Source organism: Eutrigla gurnardus (genome assembly GCF_963514095.1).
Source record: "Eutrigla gurnardus genome assembly, chromosome: 22".
NCBI lineage: Eukaryota > Metazoa > Chordata > Actinopteri > Perciformes > Triglidae > Eutrigla > Eutrigla gurnardus.
Window position 1 is genome coordinate 18,338,386 of NC_139933.1, and position 19,847 is coordinate 18,358,232.

Below are 19,847 nucleotides of genomic sequence, written 5' to 3' on the forward strand. Positions count from 1 at the left end.
ATTAGCTAAAGCCTTTATTACGTCATGCCTTGTGCGGTAGCCAATTACTATCTGCTGCACAAAAGGGCTGCTGAACGTGTGACTGACCACTCAAGACAACTCAAACGATGTATTCCTCCCCACTGCCCATAGTTTTGTGTTTCTCTATGGCAACATGGGAGCAGAGCGGTGGCTACCGAGCAAGCTTCCTGTCCTCTAAGCCGGGCCGGAGACAGCCGGGGAGAGTTTTTATCCCCTACATGGAGAGATCGGCCCATTCAGATGGATTCAGATGGATGGATTAACCCTTCCTGGTGGCCACATGCAGAGCAATGAGACAATGACCACGGTGCTGTGGCTGAAGGGGAATGCCTTTGATGTCCCTTGGAGACATCCAACCTCAGTGTAAAATAAGTCAGTGGGTGCTCAAATATCAAAAAGGGTCGAACCACACACCTAAAGTCATTCGAGGAAGTGGCCCATTTAATGTCTATTGGGGCCCCTTGGTGTTTGATGAGGAAAGGTTCAAACTCCACCCCCAGGATCATCAAGAGTCCATTATTGTTGGCATAACAAAAGGCAGAGAAAGGCCCGCAGGCAGTCCCGTCATATTCATTTCTAGCCTTTCAGTACTTTTACATGATGAATCACGGTGAATGGCAGTGATGTGTGCATTCTACTGTTTCAAAAATAATGTGGAGCATTTCTCAAAGTCTGAAACTGTTTGTTTGATGTCCTGCATATAAAAGTGATGTTGTATTAAATGAATGCTATAAGCATATCCATGCTGTCTCCAAATGCATATCGAGGAAACCTGGTGTCTGATTATATCTGTTATATACAATAGCCGCTCTTTTTCTATCCTGTGAAAATAAGTGTTCTGTTATCAAGAAAATCTAATCCCATCTTTAGGCTGTTAGTTAAGAACTGATTCATTTCTGGGACCCTTTTCCTTCACTATTCCACTATTTTACCTTATTGTACCTCATGTTTTCCTCCATTTACTTATTTCCAGTGGGAGGGAGGTGAAGTATGGATTGGTATTAATGTTCTACATCATTTGCTGGTGCTGCCCGTTTTATTTTATGGGGGAACTATACGACTCTTTGGCTTCAGTGTCTAGACAGATATAAAAACATACAGTCATAGCTCTGTCTTTGCTACATACATTTTGCCCAAGTCAACTGAGTGACCAGGGATTCCAGCCGAGCCTGTATGGCCCTTAAAGACATGTTCTCCGTTCAGCTGGGGGCCATCTCGGCTCTCTTTTAACGGCTCATGGTTCAAAACAGACAAACTGGTCATACTTGTAAGAGATAGCCATCAATATAAACACACAGTCGTTTGCCTTCGAGGACTAAATATGCCCAAAGAGGTAATAACAGGTGATACTGTGTTTGTTCGAGTCGAGAGTTATTGCCTCAGCCATGGTGCCAGCCAGTGACGAAGCCCTTTATGTAACCAAACACTCAACGTGTCACATGACTCCAGCTCCAGCGATGGGCCATGAATGATTAAGAGCATCTTAGTGTCGCCGGCTCTGACGCACGCAGAATGACATAACAAACCAGCCATACTCATCACCATCGCTCAGTCTGTGGATCACCCCCCCCCCCGGCAAACAGGAGGAAAGAGGCTTTGGCTGCTTATCCTATCACAGCTCCACTACTGTCTGGTTAAAGCTAACAGACGCTGGCTGCCTTGGTTTATTATTGACGGTGAGTTACAGTTTTTAAAAAGAGAGACACAAGAAAGAGTCCATCATTTATTCACGAGAGGAAAGTCTCCATGCAAGAGCTACAAGGAGATACTATATACTAGTATAAAAATGTTGACAATGTTGAGCTCATATACTGGTTAACCAACATCTTTTATCAAAACCCAAATAATCATGTCCAGGTAGTAAATGGTACACAACATGTAGGAATGTTTGCATATCAACTCTAGTATTTCATTAGTTTGACATCAACATTCAGGTCTAGTCATAGAAGCCGAGGACAACACTTCCATTGTTAAACAAACGCACAAAGAAAACTGGGACAGATGGAAAATGTATGATAGAACTAGGATTTGTTTTAATTCTAGACAAGAAAGCAGTATAAAACTTTAGTACTCACTTTTAGAGTAGTTTTACATCTAGTTCAACAGAGACTCTGCTGTCTGAGTAGCAAAAAAACCTTGAGTCTGCTCCAGTATTCAACCCTATTGTCAGCAACATTGAAATGCAAATGGCTGTCAGCCGACGCCATCTATGACAACGCTAATCAATTTATCAGCAGAGCTGCGTGAGAATGCAAAGTTCTGAACTCTGACAAAGACGGTCTGAAACTTCATTTGGAGCTACTTTGTGAGGCCCGTAACCTCCGGCCCGAACATCGCATTCCCACGGGGGAGAGGACACACACACACGCACGCACGCACGCACGCACGCATGCACGCACGCACGCATGCACGCACGCACGCGAGAATATATAATATGTTAGAATGTAACAACATAAATACTTTGGGGTTGGGTGGTTTTTTAATCATACTTTATAATTATTTTATGAGTACCTTTGTGGGCGTCTGACCACAAAATGAAAAGTTTTATATATAAATAATAAATCATTTAAAACTATAAAACTAATTTAAAATATGCTAGAAATGTGCCAAAATGCATGAAATAGGAGAGCTCATCAACTATGCATGAATCCTATTCTGCCTTGCATCATGTTGGTGCCGGTGTGAGCTCATTAGCAAAGCCTCCATCTCACTTCACATGTTCTTCCTTGGACTTTCCTCCAGACCAACATCTACTCGCTGTCCTTAACTCACCGCACACATGAGATGTGAGAAGCATTCTGCAGCAAGCCACCGTGCAGCAAGCCGCCGTGCAGCAAGCCGCCGTGCAGCAAGCCGCCGTGCAGCCGCCGCCGTGCAGCCGCCGCCGTGCAGCCGCCGCCGTGCAGCCACCGCCATGCAGCGAGCGAGCCGCCCCTTTGTTCTTCTGTGCTAACATGCTACTGCCCGAGAAGGGAACCCGTTCCTCCTGTTCAACTCCATATCTAGTCACGGCGCTGTCAGGCTAACCCGTGTGACAAAGGGCAGAAAACAGACGAATGGCAGGATGTGAATGTTAAAAGAGAAGCTGCAGAGTCACACCTATTTCACAACAGCTGGGTACTTATATAAGGTTGCTATGGTAAACAGGCTCAAGCCATGTTATTAACCCCGAGCGCTCGCTTATTCAACACTACCACATGGTACAGAGTTTATAGTATAGAGAGGAAACGCCGAGCGTCAACATAAAGGCTGCTGCTTCTCAACAGGCACAAATGTAAAAAAAACCTGAACACACAACTGAAACAAAAGAACAGTAAACTTAAATGACTTGTGTTTCTAGAGCTTATTCATCATTTAAGCTCATTAAATCTAGATTGTGGTGTTTTTTGACAGGAATGGTCCAGTAGAGCATGTTAAACATATGCATTTTGGGTGCAGCAGTTAAGTGGAGTTCAGCATAATTCAGCACAAAAAAACATTATTGACCTTGGGAATCTTATTATTATCCAATTACCACGTTTTCCCCGGCAGCTCCAACCACAACTCACAGCCCTCCTTGGCTGAGTAGATCATCATTAATCAATTATTAACACATCGTCGTAGGATCTTCGCTGGAGGAAGATTGTTAATGAAAGCTTGAGATAAAACCAAGTGAAGATTTGTTTGTGTGCCACGTGTTGATGAGACATTTAACAGCAACAGAAAAGTTGAATGTAAACAAAACCTCATTTGATTAGAATTAAATCTCCCACGGGTCACTTAATGCCTTAATTAAACCAAATCTGCAGCATCAACAGACTAGTCGTCACATAACACTGTGCTCTCGAATTAAACTCTGCACCCTAAAGCATTTTGATAAGAGAAAATTATTTGTCCTGAATAATATGCTAAAATAATTAACCAACTGATCATTATAAATAATAGAGATACTTAACCTAACAACCTAATTAGAAGGCGTGTGTTCCCACGGGGAATGTGTTAAAATAAAGTTTATATGGCGTGGGAATTGACACCGTTATGACCTGTAACACGTCATGCTGGCAGGTTTTCTTCACTTTTGCTTCGTCTTTCATATAATATGACCAGATTTGGAAAAATGAGCAGTTGTGCAACTATTCTAATACGCCAGTGGTTTTCATGATTAGATTGAAAGACAGTGGCGACACAGCAGTTTAAAGAAACCTGAAACCTGCCACGTGTTGGACCTGGGACACCGGGGGTCAGAGGTCAGAGGTGTTCTCATCACCCTGAAATGTTGAGTGCTTTATCAGCAGAAGACCGACAACATGGTGAACACTCATCTCATTGATATTTCTACTCATCTTACTCGCGCTGCTGTTTTTCTATGTATCTATTTCTGTGCAACATCCATCCATCCATTTTCTACCGCTTATCCTGTATTTAGGGTCACGGGGGGGCTGGAGCCGATCCCAGCTGTCATTGGGCGAAGGCAGGGTACACCCTGGACAGGACGCCAGTCTATCACAGGGAGACATGTAGAGACAAACAACCATTCACGCTCACATTCACACCTACGGGCAATTTAGAGTCACCAATGAACCTATCCCCATCCTGCATGTCTTTGGACTGTGGGAGGAAGCCGGAGAACCCGGAGAGAACCCACGCTTACACGGGGAGAACATGCAAACTCCACACAGAAGGAACCCGGGCCGACCCGGGAATCGAACCCAGGACCCTCTTGCTGTGAGGCGAGAGTGCTACCCACTACACCACCGTGCAGCCCTTCTGTGCAACATAATATACTTAAAGTGCGATCTCCATCGATCTAAACCATGTTGTATATTATGTACATACATCTTATTTTTTCTTACTTGTTTTGCTCTTTTCTACCTCCTTTGGACTTTTGAGCTGCTGAAACAGGTTCATTTCCACGTCGCGGGATTAATAAACTTTATCTTACGTCTTTGTTTGGGAGACAAGTTGGGAAAATATACCTATCTCAGCAGGGCCGTTGCCCTAGTACTGTATGTGTGTTTGTAAACTGTAGTGGATCAGCCTCCAGGGCCCCTAATGCTGCACCAGCAAAATAAAAAAAACAAAGAAACACAGGCGGATTAAGGGCAGCGTGCTCGCTGAAAGCAAATAAACCCAGCAGGCCTGAGCTGGCCCTCCGCTCTGTGCCACAGGACCTCGGGACGGGAAACTCCACACCTCTGTCCACCCCGCCAAAACAAAACCCAAAACACCAGCCAGCCCTCCTCTGTCTGACTCCAAAATGCAATCTTCTATTACTTTTGGTCCTCCTAACACACAGTAACACAATCACCACGTGAATAGATGGAGTGATTTCTTTAAAATCTTTCCAAATCCTGGAGATCCAGAAACCGAGGACAGGCTTCCGAATGACTGCTCTCCGTTTTCCAGTCAAATCGGCCTTTTATGAAGCCGTTTGTTCAGATACTGGGTGGGCTGTCATGCTGTGAGCACCAGCCAGAGAGGGAAAAAGAAGCACCTTGGCTAAAACCACAAACTTGATAGAACAAATGCCTAAAACAAAATCTCCCAATTGTTTGTTTTTCTGGGGGGGAAATGTATGAATGAGACCCTGAAAATAATATCCCGCAGGGCCAACCTCACCCATGTGGAGCGACAATACTGCAGGGATTTTCAGAAAAAAAGCACACAGATGGAGGCAGTGAAGAGAAACACCCTCAAAGGGGCGGCGGAGGGTGTCAGCACATTGGATCCGCTCAGTCATGGCAGCGCAGTGACAGACGCTCTTTCTCCGTGTCCTGCATGAAATGTGCTCAAACCCTCATTACGCCTACAGTGGAGGGATTGTCCTCTTCTGTGCATGTGCATGTGTGTGTGCGAGTACACGTCTAATTAATCACTGAAATCCGCCCCATCAGTCTCTGACAAATAGACAGCATTCACGCCTGGTACCAGAGTGCAGGATCCGAGCCAAGCAGTTGAATTAACCATCCGATAGCTGTTGGAAGGGAGAAACAAAAGCAGAACTTCTACTGAGGGCTGAGCTGAAATAAAACAAGAGGGAGAACTAAACACTCTGCTGCAGCCAGGATGCCAAAGGCTTGCTTGGCTTACACTATCATTAATAAGTTCAAGTCCTCTTATTAATCGCTGTCGCTCAGCAAAGTCCAGACTCTTCTCTGTTCTGGCGCCTCAGTGGTGGAACGAACTCCCGACTAATGTCAGGACAGCTGAGTCATTTGCCATTTTCCGAAAAAGGCTCAAGACTCACCTGTTCAGACTTCACCTCGACTAGCATGACTAGCATTGAATGACATGTCCTTGATAAAGCATCAAACATTTGCTTCAGATTTACTTCCAAGTTGTCAAACGTGGGGGATTTTTGCTTTAAAAGATTGTAAATTGAAATAACGATGGAGTGTGGGTCGGACAAAACAAGCAATTTGAAGGATGTCGCCTTGAGCCAAAAATGCATGGAAAGCACATTACAGATTATTAAACAACACAAAAGCCACATAAACATTTTAGTAAACACGACTCCTTTTCAAACCTGCATATCTGTTGGCCACATGCTTTAAGTGGAACATCCTGAGAGCTTTCAGGGAATCCCCACCTAATTATTCATTGTCTTTGAGGTATCATCAGTGTCTCCTTACCACAACCCATCTTTCTTTTATTTAGTTCTTAAAAGATAGCTTTCACATCTGGCATGCTACTTTGATTTGGCAATTAGGCAACGACTTGGATTTCCTGGAAACGTATGTCTGTGAGCATAAAGCCTCCATTGGTGAAGTGTGTACAGATGGCCTGCTTACGGACTGCGTTGTGTGCACAAAGTTGAAAGTCCACCAACAGTCCCCCCAGCTCAAACCGCCGTAAGTAAGTTCAAGGGTCATCTGAGTCACTAACGTACGTATACACACACACACACACACACACACACACACACACACACACACACACACACACACACACACACACACACACACACACACACACACACACACACACACACACACACACACACACACACACACACACACACACACACACACACACACACACACACACACACACCTTGATCCCAAACGGCAGACAAATGTTTCTCTGCAACATTGTTCAGAAAAAGAACAATCGAGGCTAAAGAACAAAAAACAAAGCAGCAGCGTGCAGAGGAAGACGGGAGCCGAACCCTTTTGGCACATACATGTAGCTATTAAAGGAAAACAGATACGCACGGACACAAGGTGACCCACATGAGTGACACCAGTGATTCACCTTCATTGAGACAAAGGCTTAAGATGCCTATCTATCCGGGTGTTGTGACTTCCAGCACAGTCCATTCACAGCACTGAAACAGAACAGAAACATGTCCTCCAGAGGCTCGGGCAGGAAGATACAGTCTTTTATATTCATATGAAGAAAACTGAAATTCTCACAGGATCATCAGACAAACAAGATAAGAGCCCACAATGACTCGTGTGATTGTTCCCATCATCTGAACTGGTTTCCCAGCAGGAATTTGTCATCCAGTGGGCGCAGAGGTAACAAAGTGATGCCAGCCGCCCTGCTTTGTCTTTTCAGTCCGCTTGAGAGAGAAACCACCTGTTTCTCTGTGCATACAGGGGACAAAACAATGGAGGGCTCGCTGGGCTGTAAACAGGCCAAATCCTACAGCAACACGACCAGCTGCACAGCCGTTTGTTTTCAATATGTCGACCAGTCATGGTCAACGTACATTACACCAACCACGGCAGGCTGCTTACCAGGATTACACGTGGGTCATGCTCAACTGTCTGACTACACAGCTGATGGATTAGAGATGTTAGTAACGATGCTGGTCCTAGGAATGACGTAGCTAATGCATCTGGTCATGATTTTTAAGATTATTTGACTGTGTTTTAGTGCAATTTTGAGAGTTTTTGGCACATTTTGATTATCAGAATTATTATGACCAGAAGAATTGCAATGACATTTTCATACCGTCCCACGGTGGGATGCAAATTATCGAGTAATTCATTAATCGATATAGGGCTGCACGATTCTGGAAAAAATGTGAATCACAATTTTTTTGCTTAGAATTGAGATCACGATTCTCTTGCACGATTTTTTTTCACAAAATGTTTATTGCACTGATGAACTTTAACAAAACAAAAAACACCCCGCAGCGGTGTTTCCAGGCAGCGGTGTTTCACCGTGTCCCATTCATTGTCTATGTGAAAAGCCGTGCAATGCATTCTGGTAGCGTCGCTGCGAATGTCGAGAGACAGCGCGCGAGTTGGCCGCTCCTCATTTGCATAAAGTTGAAGTCGAATCTACTTTATGCTAATCAAGGCGCCGGGCTCGACTCGCCGCCTCGGGAAGCGGACGGTCGCGAAAATCTTCTAAACTGAATGTTGTCGATCTAGGATGATTGACAGGCGCTCTCCTTCATACAATCCCGCGCACACTTCATGGCTGCACCTGATTGGACGATCGCTTTCACTGCTGTCCTGTCTGCTCCGGAGTTCACGCAGACCAACATGGCGGCTCGTTTGGAAACTTTCTCTTATTTTACGAAAATAGTTCACCGAAAGGTGTTTCTGAAAACATTTTAAGCGAGAAATAAGCTATGCAGTTGCTGAATCTGTCTTTATTTTAGATCGACAACGTTCAGTTTAGAAGATTTTCGCGAGCGTTCCCGAGGCGGCGAGTCGAGCCCGGCGCAATGAATGGGACGCGGGGAAACACCGCTGCCTGTGGACACGCACCATCTTTCCAAACACTCAACTGCAGGCGGCTTCCTCCACTAAATCACGTGTTGTAAAGACGCTTTACCATAGGTTGAGGGAGGAGGCAGCGGCAGTGCTGCGTTTGGGGGCGCTTCAAAAAATCCCGAAGGAAATAGGAGCATTTGTGATGCAGCTCGAGATATAAAATGCTTCAGAATCGCTGTGTGTAGAAATGAGATCACGTGTATGTGTGAATCGAGATCGCGATTTTTTAACGATTTTTTATGCAGCCCTAAATCGATAGTTGTTTCATCTTATCGATCGATGATGAATTTCCCTCTGAATAGGTTCTATCTACTGTATACGTAACATAAAATGCTATCTTCCTTATGATATAAAGAAAAATGCAAATCATATTTTGAATTATTTCATTTTAATGCATCAATTTGGTGAATTTTGAGAACCAAAATATGACATATCAATTACTGACCAATTTCTTACAAACTGCTGGTACTGATCCAAATGTTGACATGGAGTTTAAGCATTCAAGAAAAGATGAAAACAAAAATGACTAAAACACAGTGCTGAGCCTTTAAACTATTAGTTTATTATGACTATTATTATTATTAATATAAGTGGGTGACTATTCCTCAGCCTTCCTTGGTGTTTTGGTTTTGACTGAAGCCTCGTTCACATACGTCGCCACTCGCCCATCTCTGAGTGACAACTGTCAAAGAATTTGAATGTGTTCTAGCGGGATGTGGCCAGGACAGGCGATGCGATGTGGGCGGGTACGGAGATAAAATTAAATAATTGTAACTTTCTGCGATGCGAGTGAAGCGAGTACCAATCGGAATGTAGAATAGAGATGATTGACAGTTGACGTCTACAGAGAGTTCCACAGAGTTGCCGCTTGAAACTAGCCGCCGGCGGCAGTTACATTTTTTTTTGCCAGCGAGTAGAATTCAGCGAGAAAGCGAGGGGTGACGGGCGAGTAGCGATGTATGTGAGCGGGGCTATACGCGCTGTCAAACTCGCCAGCTGAGGGGGGGTCGGCGCGGGGGACGGGGGAAAACAGAACGTTGATGAGCCAAACCAGCCGCGAGGATTGCCCCTTATAATACGCGCTGCTGCCCTCCTGTTTAGGCCTATCATTAGAGCCGCTAGTTAAGTCCATTTGCCTTGATGAAATAATTTTGGGCGAACATCGAGACTATGGTCAATGTGTGTGAAACACTGCTGCCAGCGTCCCGCTTCCCGTACGCCTTGTTGTTGTCGTAAGAGCCCTGCCTCGCTTGTGTTCGCGCATGTGCGTCAAGAACGTCTGGCGTCAAGCGCGCCCTCACGTGGACTGGCGGGTAATTACGGGTTCAAAAGGCAATTAATTGCAATTAATTTATTTTAATCGAGTAATTTCTTATCGACAATTAATCGATAATCAATTAATTGTTTGCATCCCTAGTCCCACCCCTTGTTGAAGCTACTGATAGTTATTTATGTCAGTATGGAAAATAGACCAGGAGTCTCTCATACAAACAAGGAAACCAGAATTAGATGGATCGTCACATAACACATCAACTGCTGACTGCTAACACATCCAACTGGGCATGGGATGATTTGAAAATGTCGTATCACGATTATCACGGCCAAAATAATTCACATTATCCCAATTATGATCAATATATTCCTACAACTCTTAAAAATAGCACTAAAACATACTGGGATCACTTTACATTATTATGCTAAAAGTATCACAGATATAACATCTTTTTTAAGTGATCATCCCATTTTAATGATAAACAAATGATAAAAAAGGTAAGGTCTCCCTGCATATCTAAACAATAAAAAAAATAATGGCAACATTGTGAGTGTGTTTTTATTACATGCTACTTTCTCTATGTTTTTAAAAGTGACTGTCATGACAGTGAGCTAGACAGCTTTTTCAAGTCACTCCTACGATATTTATGATTATCCCGTTAATGGAAATTCACAACGATGAACTTATTGTTAGTGTTTTCATCCCAATCCCAAGTCTAATATCTTCCCATCCCAAATATCCAAAAACACCTTTCTAGGAACGACTAGAAGTCAACACAAAGTAGTCCCCTTTAAATCCCTGTAACCGCTGGTTGTTTATCCTCGTGACTAACAGAATACACATAATGAAAGAGACCACGGGTACGACCATGGGTACGACCACGGGTACGACCACCGGCAAGTCAGCGTTGAAGCTGACAGGCGTTCCAAAGTAAGCCTGTACTCAGATTGGATTCCTGAGGATGTGAGCTACGCAGGTGTGTCGGCTGATGACAGGTGATGTTGTTCTGTAGTGTATGAAACCCGACACCACAAGGCATGTTCTCAAACTTTACAATGTGGGAACAACCCATCAGGCTGACCGCAGGTAGCTTCACTGGAACTTCCTTTGCCTCATTACAATTACCCAAACTGGTTTTAAACAATGCAATTCCAGAGAGGAATGACGACGTGATGCGAGAATGACGGCGACGTGCTTTAAGGCACAAAGGAAACTTCCATTGTATTGTGTGATGTGTCCTTTTAGGAGCTTTGACGTCAAACTGTGGCCGGTGTTTTCTAGAAGGGCAGTGAAATGACTTGGATGTGGTGTGTACACCACACAGGGAAATTATTATTCCTGTTAAACTGGTTATTTTCCTCCACAATGGTCACATTACACAGTAACCATAACAGGCAGGGATCTGAGAGATCGAGTGACAGGTGCATATGTATGCCGTTGCACAAAAGAGAGGGGGAATAAAGAGAAAGCGGCGCCTCTTCCTGTACTAACAGCTGTGATATATTGTTGTGAAATGGGATGGTAAAGGCCAGGCGCCACTGTGCCAGAATCAGCTACGGTTCCCTCCGAGTAACAGCTTCGTGCTGAATATTGAATGTTGATACTGTTTCAGGGGGCTTGGCCAAAAACAAATCAATTCATTTAACCACCGGGCCACCATAACAGCTCAAATACATATTTCTGCAAGACCAAATATTACTATTTGTTTTTTTAGGTTTTCCCATTAGTAATTTCCTAGTTTTACCTCATGTGAGTTATGGGATAATGTTTCCTCTAAAAAACAAACCAAAATCAAATGACACTGGCTTTGGCTGACCATCATACACAACTGGAAACAAAGGGTTCCCAGTAGACTTTGTGTTACGGGACCACAAGCTCCAAAGCTACAGAGAACCTGTTTTATGGATACTGATCTGGTTCACTTGTTTCTTCTCATCAAAGATGAAGTCAAAGTGAGAAGAAGTCAAATATGTTCTGCAAACCACATGAAGGCTTAGCATAACATTCTGCCTCCATACAGTCTGTAAAAACTCCTGCAACCTGAGCATCATTTCTCAAAAGTTCAAGAAACGTTGGTGCTTTCTTTGCAGGCGCGGTGAATCCTGTAATTGTCCGAGACAAAACAACTCTCCTCTGGGAAATCAACATAAACCTCAACTCATTCCAGTATCAACAGCTGAAATGTTTCACATCCGTCTTCCTATGAAGGAATTAATAATTCACAGAAACTGGGAGGCTTCCCACGCTTCAGAGCTCTGGAGGGCATTACTGAAACACTCCCAATGTAATCATTTTTCTATAAAAAGTTGTGTTTTCTACATATTGCAGCTGCCATTTCAAAGGTGATCCATTTATAGTGCCAACTAAAACATGACATTTTGCGCATGCCCAATAATCTTCCCTCAAAAATCACTTCTGACTCTCTCAAAACATGCTTACAATTATTCAGATTCATCACTGAGTTTTAAACAGGACCTTTTCCTGCAGGCCATGCAACTGCACCGAAGCCATGCAGAGGACCAAATGTAAAGACATTCTCCCATCATCCCCCCGTCGGCCTCCTATGGAGCCTGAGATAAAAGGTGGCTGGATTACAGAGGTTACCAACAATTTACATCGGCATTTCCTGAGGCAGGGGAAGCAACAAGAACATGCAATATACTGCAAGCCATCGCATCTGACTCCAGTTAACTTCATTTGTATTTCTTCTCTCATATAAACAAGCGAAAAAGTTCATACTTGGTACATTAAAAAAACGACACAGTTTATGAAATCCAGACACACGGCAATAAAACACCGACTCTGTTTCTTCACAAGGAAATTAGGCTGCCCTCCGGTTTAACGAACTGCTCGTGGAACTGCCTGGAGTTTGTGTTTTTTCTGGAGTGCAAATGAGTCTAACTGCCTCTTACCAACCCCCACTCCTGCACGTCCTCTTTTCCAGTATAAAAAACTGTAATGACCTCAGTGCAGTCGAGAGTCGGGCAGGTAGCCAGCTACCTCGCTACACAGCAGCACTATCCTCCAGAGCTAACTGAAATAGCCTTCATTGCAAAAAAGAAAGAGCACAGTCAGAACACACACACACACACACACAGACCTGACTGCAGCGAACACAATAGATCTTGATGGAGAGATAGCGGCTGGCAGCCCAGAGAACTCGTAAGGAGCTGAAAGGCCCTAAAGTGTGTGTGATAATGCATCACTTTGGCACTGGGAAAGAGACAGAAAAGCTGTGAAAAGTGGCACCGCTGGTGATCGCGCAGTCAGAGTCCGACCTTGGCCTAAATCTCTCCTCGTTCCCCTTTTCATTTTGTTTTTCTTTTTTAAATTGCAGAGCTACCAATGTAGTGTTGGGTTAATGATTTATCAAGCAAAATGACACTGACTGACCCGAGGGCTATCGTTAGGGTGTGGTTGTGGGTTTGTGCGAACTGTGTGTGTGGGGGGGTCAAAAGGGCAACAGTTGACAAAAACAACACCAAAGCCGACCCCATTAGTCAATATGTCCTCCTGCTGTGGTCCAGACTGGCGGTTAAACAAGAACGAACGCTCGATTACAGACGACGAGCAAGGATTGATTAAACTGCAAAAGTTAACTGCAGACATTATGGTCAGGCAGACACTAAAACGGAGGATGTGACGAGCGAGGCTGGGCAGGTATGCAACCACGGCGAGTAAGGAGTAAATGACCCGGTTCATCGGGGAATGATGATGATGACCAGAGGAAAGAGCCAGGTCTGCAAAACACCAAACAGGAAGTGTGTTGCTAATGACGCGGTAAAGTGGACACATTTGGGAGTGAGGGATGGGTGAAAGTAGCCAGGCAGCTTGTTGAGCTCTCAGTAGACAGATTCCCAGAGAGAAGCAGGGTATTAATGTTATGTAACTCTCAGTGAAGAGAACTGATGCTTCTGAGCCCATCTGCCTGCTCTGATTAAATCATATCCTGTCCCGATGCTGGAAATAGTTACTCTGCAATAAGTTCCCACTGTTACGCCAAACAAACCAAAAAAGCAAGCCGTCAGTGAATGCATCACGATTGCAAATCTGCTTACAGGGGTCTGCGGATCTTCAGGGAACACTGATGGGGATCCCAAATGGTGTTCAAAAGATTTCATAAGCATTTACACAAAAAGTAGGATTTCTTGCAAAACTTGTTCTCAGTGCCAAAATGTAATCAGTAACAGTATATATTTGGAGATCCCATGACATGAAATATCTGCCCGACTTCAGCCAGACTGAATGCAACTAAAAACTAACTAAAAGTGGACCAAATTGCAACGTTTCTCCAGTGATCCATTTGAAAAGACTCCCAGAGTTTGTAGATACTCCCTTTACCCTGAAGGCGATGTTATGCACACTGTTATGGTTTGCACTTTTACTTTCTAGTCTCCAGATGGGGGACGTCCGAGACCCGCCAGGGCTCATTGTTGTCCCTCCATCCGGGGACTCGGGGAGACTGCAACGCGCTGATTGACCACAGGCAGGACTGACATTCAAATGAGATGCAGATTTCCTCACTCCAACTTCACGCCACCAGCGTCTGTTCTCTGACCCCGCAGAGTCCTCATAAAAACCCGCTCTCTGAGAAACCCGCGTTAAACACACCGACTATTATAGCTGGAAGTCGTCTCTGTGAGGTAGCGTCGCATTAAATAAGTGTCACACGACGGTTCAATCAACACTTAAAAACAACAACAACAACAACAGGAAGACACGTTACCTTTTCCCTTCGCGGTCCGGGCAGCTGCGAAGTTTCGGGTTTATATTCCACGTAAGTTTCCGTGAAGAGGGAGAGGAAGCCTCTGTGTCTGTCCGGAGTCCGTGTAGTTTCCCTCGGCAGGACGCTCTCCCTCGTCAGTGCTCCAGCGTCGGTTTACTTTGCATATGTGTGTGTGTGGGGCGCACAAAGCGGCCCTCCACCCTTCTCTCGTGCGCATTATAGGCCCCGCCCCCTGCTGCGTTTAAAGAGGCAGCGCCTCATTTAGCCACATTGCACAACAACAGGCAGATTAGAGGGTTATGAGGTGTAACTTCAGGTGTGATTTAATAAAAATGGATTATGGCCCTGTTCCATTTCGCTGGGCCCCTGGCATTGTGCATGCTTGGCTCGATTAAAGGGCTGTGACACTAAAAAATATAATTTTAGTTTTATCAATTACACGTGTTTAACCTGCAATTACATGTCAACATGGATACTGTGAAAAAGGGCCTATTGCCTACAAAGGCGATATTCATGCTGAACGTTCACCCAAGGTGAAGCGATATGTTCATTTGTGTGACTGTACCTTTAAGGTCATTTGGATCCCAAACCTTTTTCACCCCAGCAGAAGCCAATATGAACAATATCATTCTGTTCATAAATCACAGAATAACATGGATTCATTTGGTCTCACAAAATAGTGCCCTATTTGACAAACAAAATAATGTTTAAAAGACAACTTGTGGTGACCCACAATTGCTGTGTGAGACATTCACCAAGGGACTGTACCTTTAAGGTAAACAGTTCCGGTTTACGACAGTTCGTGTTTACTTCAGTTACGATTTGAACTCATGTGCGAGTAAGACTCGTTTGTTTTGATGTGGAGAGTAAAGCTGACTCGACCCATCTCCGTCTCTTGTCTCATCATTTACCCGACTCCACAAACTAACATAAAGACAACACCTGGACAAGTATAGTGATGTGTGTGTGTACCAGCAAAGGATGAAGGTATATGGGTGCATATTAAATCCACATCTGTTGTGATTATAAGAAGACTCTCCAGCGAGGTTTATAGGTGGTGGTAGACATGTTTGGTTGCCTTTGGACTCTTGATAAGATTGTGAGCGTTGTAAGTGTTTTTCCCCAAATATATAAGCCTTTTTTCATGTACAGGTCCATGCATTGGCTGAATGTTGGTGACAAATTAAGAGAATTATACAAAATCATTGCATGATAAAAGCCACGCATTTCATTTTTATGCATACATCACAGAAATACACGCTTGTTTATAGTATGTTTATGTGGTAGCTGCAACAGTACATTCAGCTTACAGCTGAAAATACTTGTATGCTGTGTTAGCATGAGCAGAGTCCATAATATTCTGCATGCATTAATGTTCTTCCCACGTATGATTTGTAGCATTAGAGGCAAAATGTACTGCAAGATAGTACTATAATTAGGTCCAAACACATTGATTTATATTAGTCACTGACTCATAATAGCCATGGAGGTAATTAGGGTTGACTCGGTGACTATACTCCAATTACTTTTGACAATTTCCAGATTCCATTAAAAAGGGGCCATGCATTAGAAATGAGGCGTGTGCCCCCGTGTGGTTAACTAGTCATCTGGTCCTCAGGTGTGAACTTTGATCTGCACTATGCCGACGCCTGGTCCGCCCACCTGAGAATATCATGCAATGTTTTATGGGGCACTCCGTTTGGGTCCTTCAGAACTTCATTGAGGGTAAAAAAAAAAGAAAAAAAAAACAAGCCCTGAAGCGGGGCCCCCTCATTCAATTACCGCTTCCTTGTGTGGCTTTGTCTCGTACGTTATGTAACGAATACAGCCTGGAGCGGCCGCTGTAAGCAATTGAGAAGCAAGGGACTCCTTTCGAGTGGAAACCTGTCAACCGGACAAACCACACAGTGATAAAAAATAATTGTGACCGAATGACTTCATCCAGCAATTTACTGTCACAATTTTCAGTTTCCTCAGATCCCCAGAAGTAGATCTTACTGGAACAACACACTGTGGAAACTAGTGTCCAAACTGCAAAGAAGGGTGAGAGAGAGAGAGAGAGAGAGAGAGAGAGAGAGAGAGAGAGAGGCAGGGAGGGAGGTTTGGGGGCGAGGGGAATTACCAAAATGGCTACATTTTTTTAACACTCCCATAATGCACATTAAAGTCAGAAACCAATTTAAAGCATGCACCAATCAGTACATTAGAAAGGGCATTCATGAATGGCACTCAGGGGAACAGCCCCTTTCCCCAAATTAGAATCCTTTCTCCAACCACCAGTCCATCCTCGTCATATCCCCAAACCAGCTCACAAATGAGGCAATTAAATTCAGGGTTTTTTTCAAACTCCTTTGAACTACACCTTCTGTCTGAATCCTTTATTATACCAACTGTGGGTTCTCAAACTCATCAGGGCTATTTAGTACCTTGCCCCCCCCTTTTAACAGGGACCACCGGCTCACTCTTTTCTGTCATTCATTTCCAGAGGGAGAGAGACAGAGAGAGTGAGAGAGAGAGACAGAGAGAGAGAGAGAGAGAGAGAGAGAGAGAGAGAGAGAGAGAGAGAGAGAGAGAGAGGGAAAGAGACGGATGGAAATTACTTTTTCAGCAAGTGAAATGCCTCCCGTCTGTGATTCTCCTTGTCAGAGGGAAATTTCCCATGTGTCTTCAAAAAAAGGGATTAGCGCTCTGGACATGCTCGTTCCAATTCCCTGTTTCATCCTATCCCGTCTAATCTCCTCTCTTCTCATGCCGATGTGTTTAGTAGGTTAGCCCTGGATCAAGTTGAATGTGATCCAATTAGCATCTAGCACCAGCAGGCACTGTGCATGTGCTTCTGTCATGCCAGTATCTGTGTGTGTGTGTGTGTGTGTGTGTGTGTGTGTGTGTGTGTGTGTTAGTTTGTGTTTTTTCCAAAAACCAAACACGATGCTTACGTGGTAAACACACGGGTTAGCATTAGCATCGCTTTATGTGCAACCCGATGAGTTTTAAGGGCCGGCTGTTAAGTTCGACCGAGGAACTAACGATGAGCTAATGAATTGCGGTTATCGGGGAGCACAGAGGAAGATGAAAAAAGTCCTGAGGGGACATTTGTAACGAGATAACAAGATTTCACAGCATCCAACACTGATCCAATTTATCTCTGCCCTGAGTAACACCGAGGTTAGGTGGAATTTCATCAACTAATTAGCCACGACAGACCTCTGAGCTTACGCAAAGCATTGATGTACACAGGGTTGCCAGTGTGTTTGATGCTCCCACATGTATGCAGGATTCCCCCTTTGATTTTTTTCATGACACGTTCTTAGAGGTAAGGCACTTTTTGTGACACCACCCCTCAGTAAATGTACAGGAAGATGGTAACACCTGCTGGGCATTGCTGCCTGTCGCACCTCCTCCGGTGCCCATGGCTCAGCTGCAGGGTCATCACCCAGAAACCATTCACCAACGCTTTCACCCCCTGCAGCTGATAGTTGTTCTCCCCTGTGGCTGTTGTCTGGGGTTAGGTGTTCTTTCCCCAACATCTATTCTTCCTCCTCAGCCAGAACCAAAAGCTCCCTTTCTCAGCCTCCTCTGCCAGGTCCTTTGTTGCCCTCCTTAGCCTCCCTCTAGTCACTCCTGCATCCCTCAAGAAGTGTGTGGTTGACAACCCCAAAAACCCTCGGCATCTCACCTCCACTGGGTAGATGGTAGCCTTCCAGCCAGCCTCCTGGCACTCAGTACTTAGACTTCTTATGTTCGAAGGCGGCCTCAATTCCCTCCTCCAGTGGTACTGTGAGCTCAATGAGGTGTACAGATCTTGCCTTGGTTGACCACACAATTATGTGTGGCCAGAGAAATGTGGTGGTGATCTCCGTAGGGAACCGGAGCTGCCTGTCGAGGTCAACCCTCATGTTCCACTCCTGGTCGGGGGAGCAGGGCCTTGATATTTCTCTTGGTCTGGTGTTTCTCCTTACCCCTCCTTCTGAGACAAAGCTGGTGTGGTCCATTCCTGATGGTGGTTCTTCGCTACCCTGTCGACACGCCTCCAGCACTTGGCTAGCTTTCTCAGGACCTGGTTGTGGTGCCATCTGTAGCGCTCCTGTGAAAGCATGATCTTGCAGCATGATAAGATGTGCTGGAGGCCTGCATTGGGGGCACTGCAGAGTGAGCAGCATTCTTCATTCCCAAACCACTGGTGAAGGCTCCAAGGACAGGGAAGTGTGTCGTAGGTTGAGCGAATGAGGAAGCTGAGTCTTGCCTGTGGAATCTTCCACAGGTCTGACCAACTGATGATCTGGTAAACAATACCTCCCAGGTTGTCCAGCTTCCTTGTCGACCCTGCGACACAGCCTGGATCTTGTAGTGATCTTCCTCCATCCTCGTCACCTCTGCCACGACCATCTCCTTCCTCTCCTTACGGTTGGCCTTGGACCAGAAGTGTGGCACCTCTCCCCATCCTAGCCCTGCTCTTCCTGCCTGGACTCTGCCCACGATGTCCCGGTGTTGCAGCCGACCAACTTGGTCAACCTCGGTTTGCCCATTCCACTTGCGGCCGGTTGGAACCATGGCGTTTGCGTTCCTTACTGACTGGTCTGTGGACTCCCTTAGCTCGAGAACCAGCCTGGTCTTCTCCTGCATGTAGCCCAAACTTATGGACTGCAGTGGCAGCTGCAGTGTGTTCTTCCCGAAGAGACCGGTTTCAGATAGGCACCATGGCAGCCCCAACCACTTTCAGATGAATTAATTGGCTTGTGGTCGATGAGGGGATCTCGCTCATTTTCAGGGGCCACATTACCCTCCTGTAGAGTGTGAACTGGTAGCACCAGACCTTATACTTCCCAGGGACTTGGCTTTGGTGGATCCTTGTCAGGCTGTCAGAGAGCTGTTTCATGACGGTTTTCCCCATCTGTTTGTCAGACAGTTCTGCAGTGTACTGCCTCCCCAGGCTTTTAATGGGTTGCTCAGATAGGAGTGGGATTTTTTCTCCTCCAACGACAAAGATGGTGCTATCATTTCTGACTCCCCTTCTCAGTGACAGGCCACGAGATTTGGAGGGCTTGATCTTCATTCTTGCCCACGACATCAACTCATCCATCCTTTGCAGCAGTCTCGATGTGCATGCTGCTGTCTG

The 19,847-nt window shown here is 45.0% G+C and overlaps 1 protein-coding gene across 1 annotated transcript in view; it reads right to left on the bottom strand.

Annotated features, from left to right (window-relative positions):
* Nucleotides 1–14,903, bottom strand: part of cdc42ep4b (CDC42 effector protein (Rho GTPase binding) 4b) — a 20,198-nt gene extending 5,295 nt beyond the window's left edge. Inside the window, exon 1 of the mRNA XM_084002136.1 lies at nt 14,732–14,903. The gene's annotated coding sequence lies outside the window, so the exon portion shown is untranslated. The remainder of the gene's footprint in view (nt 1–14,731) is intronic.
* Between the last annotated feature and the right edge of the window lie 4,944 nt (nt 14,904–19,847).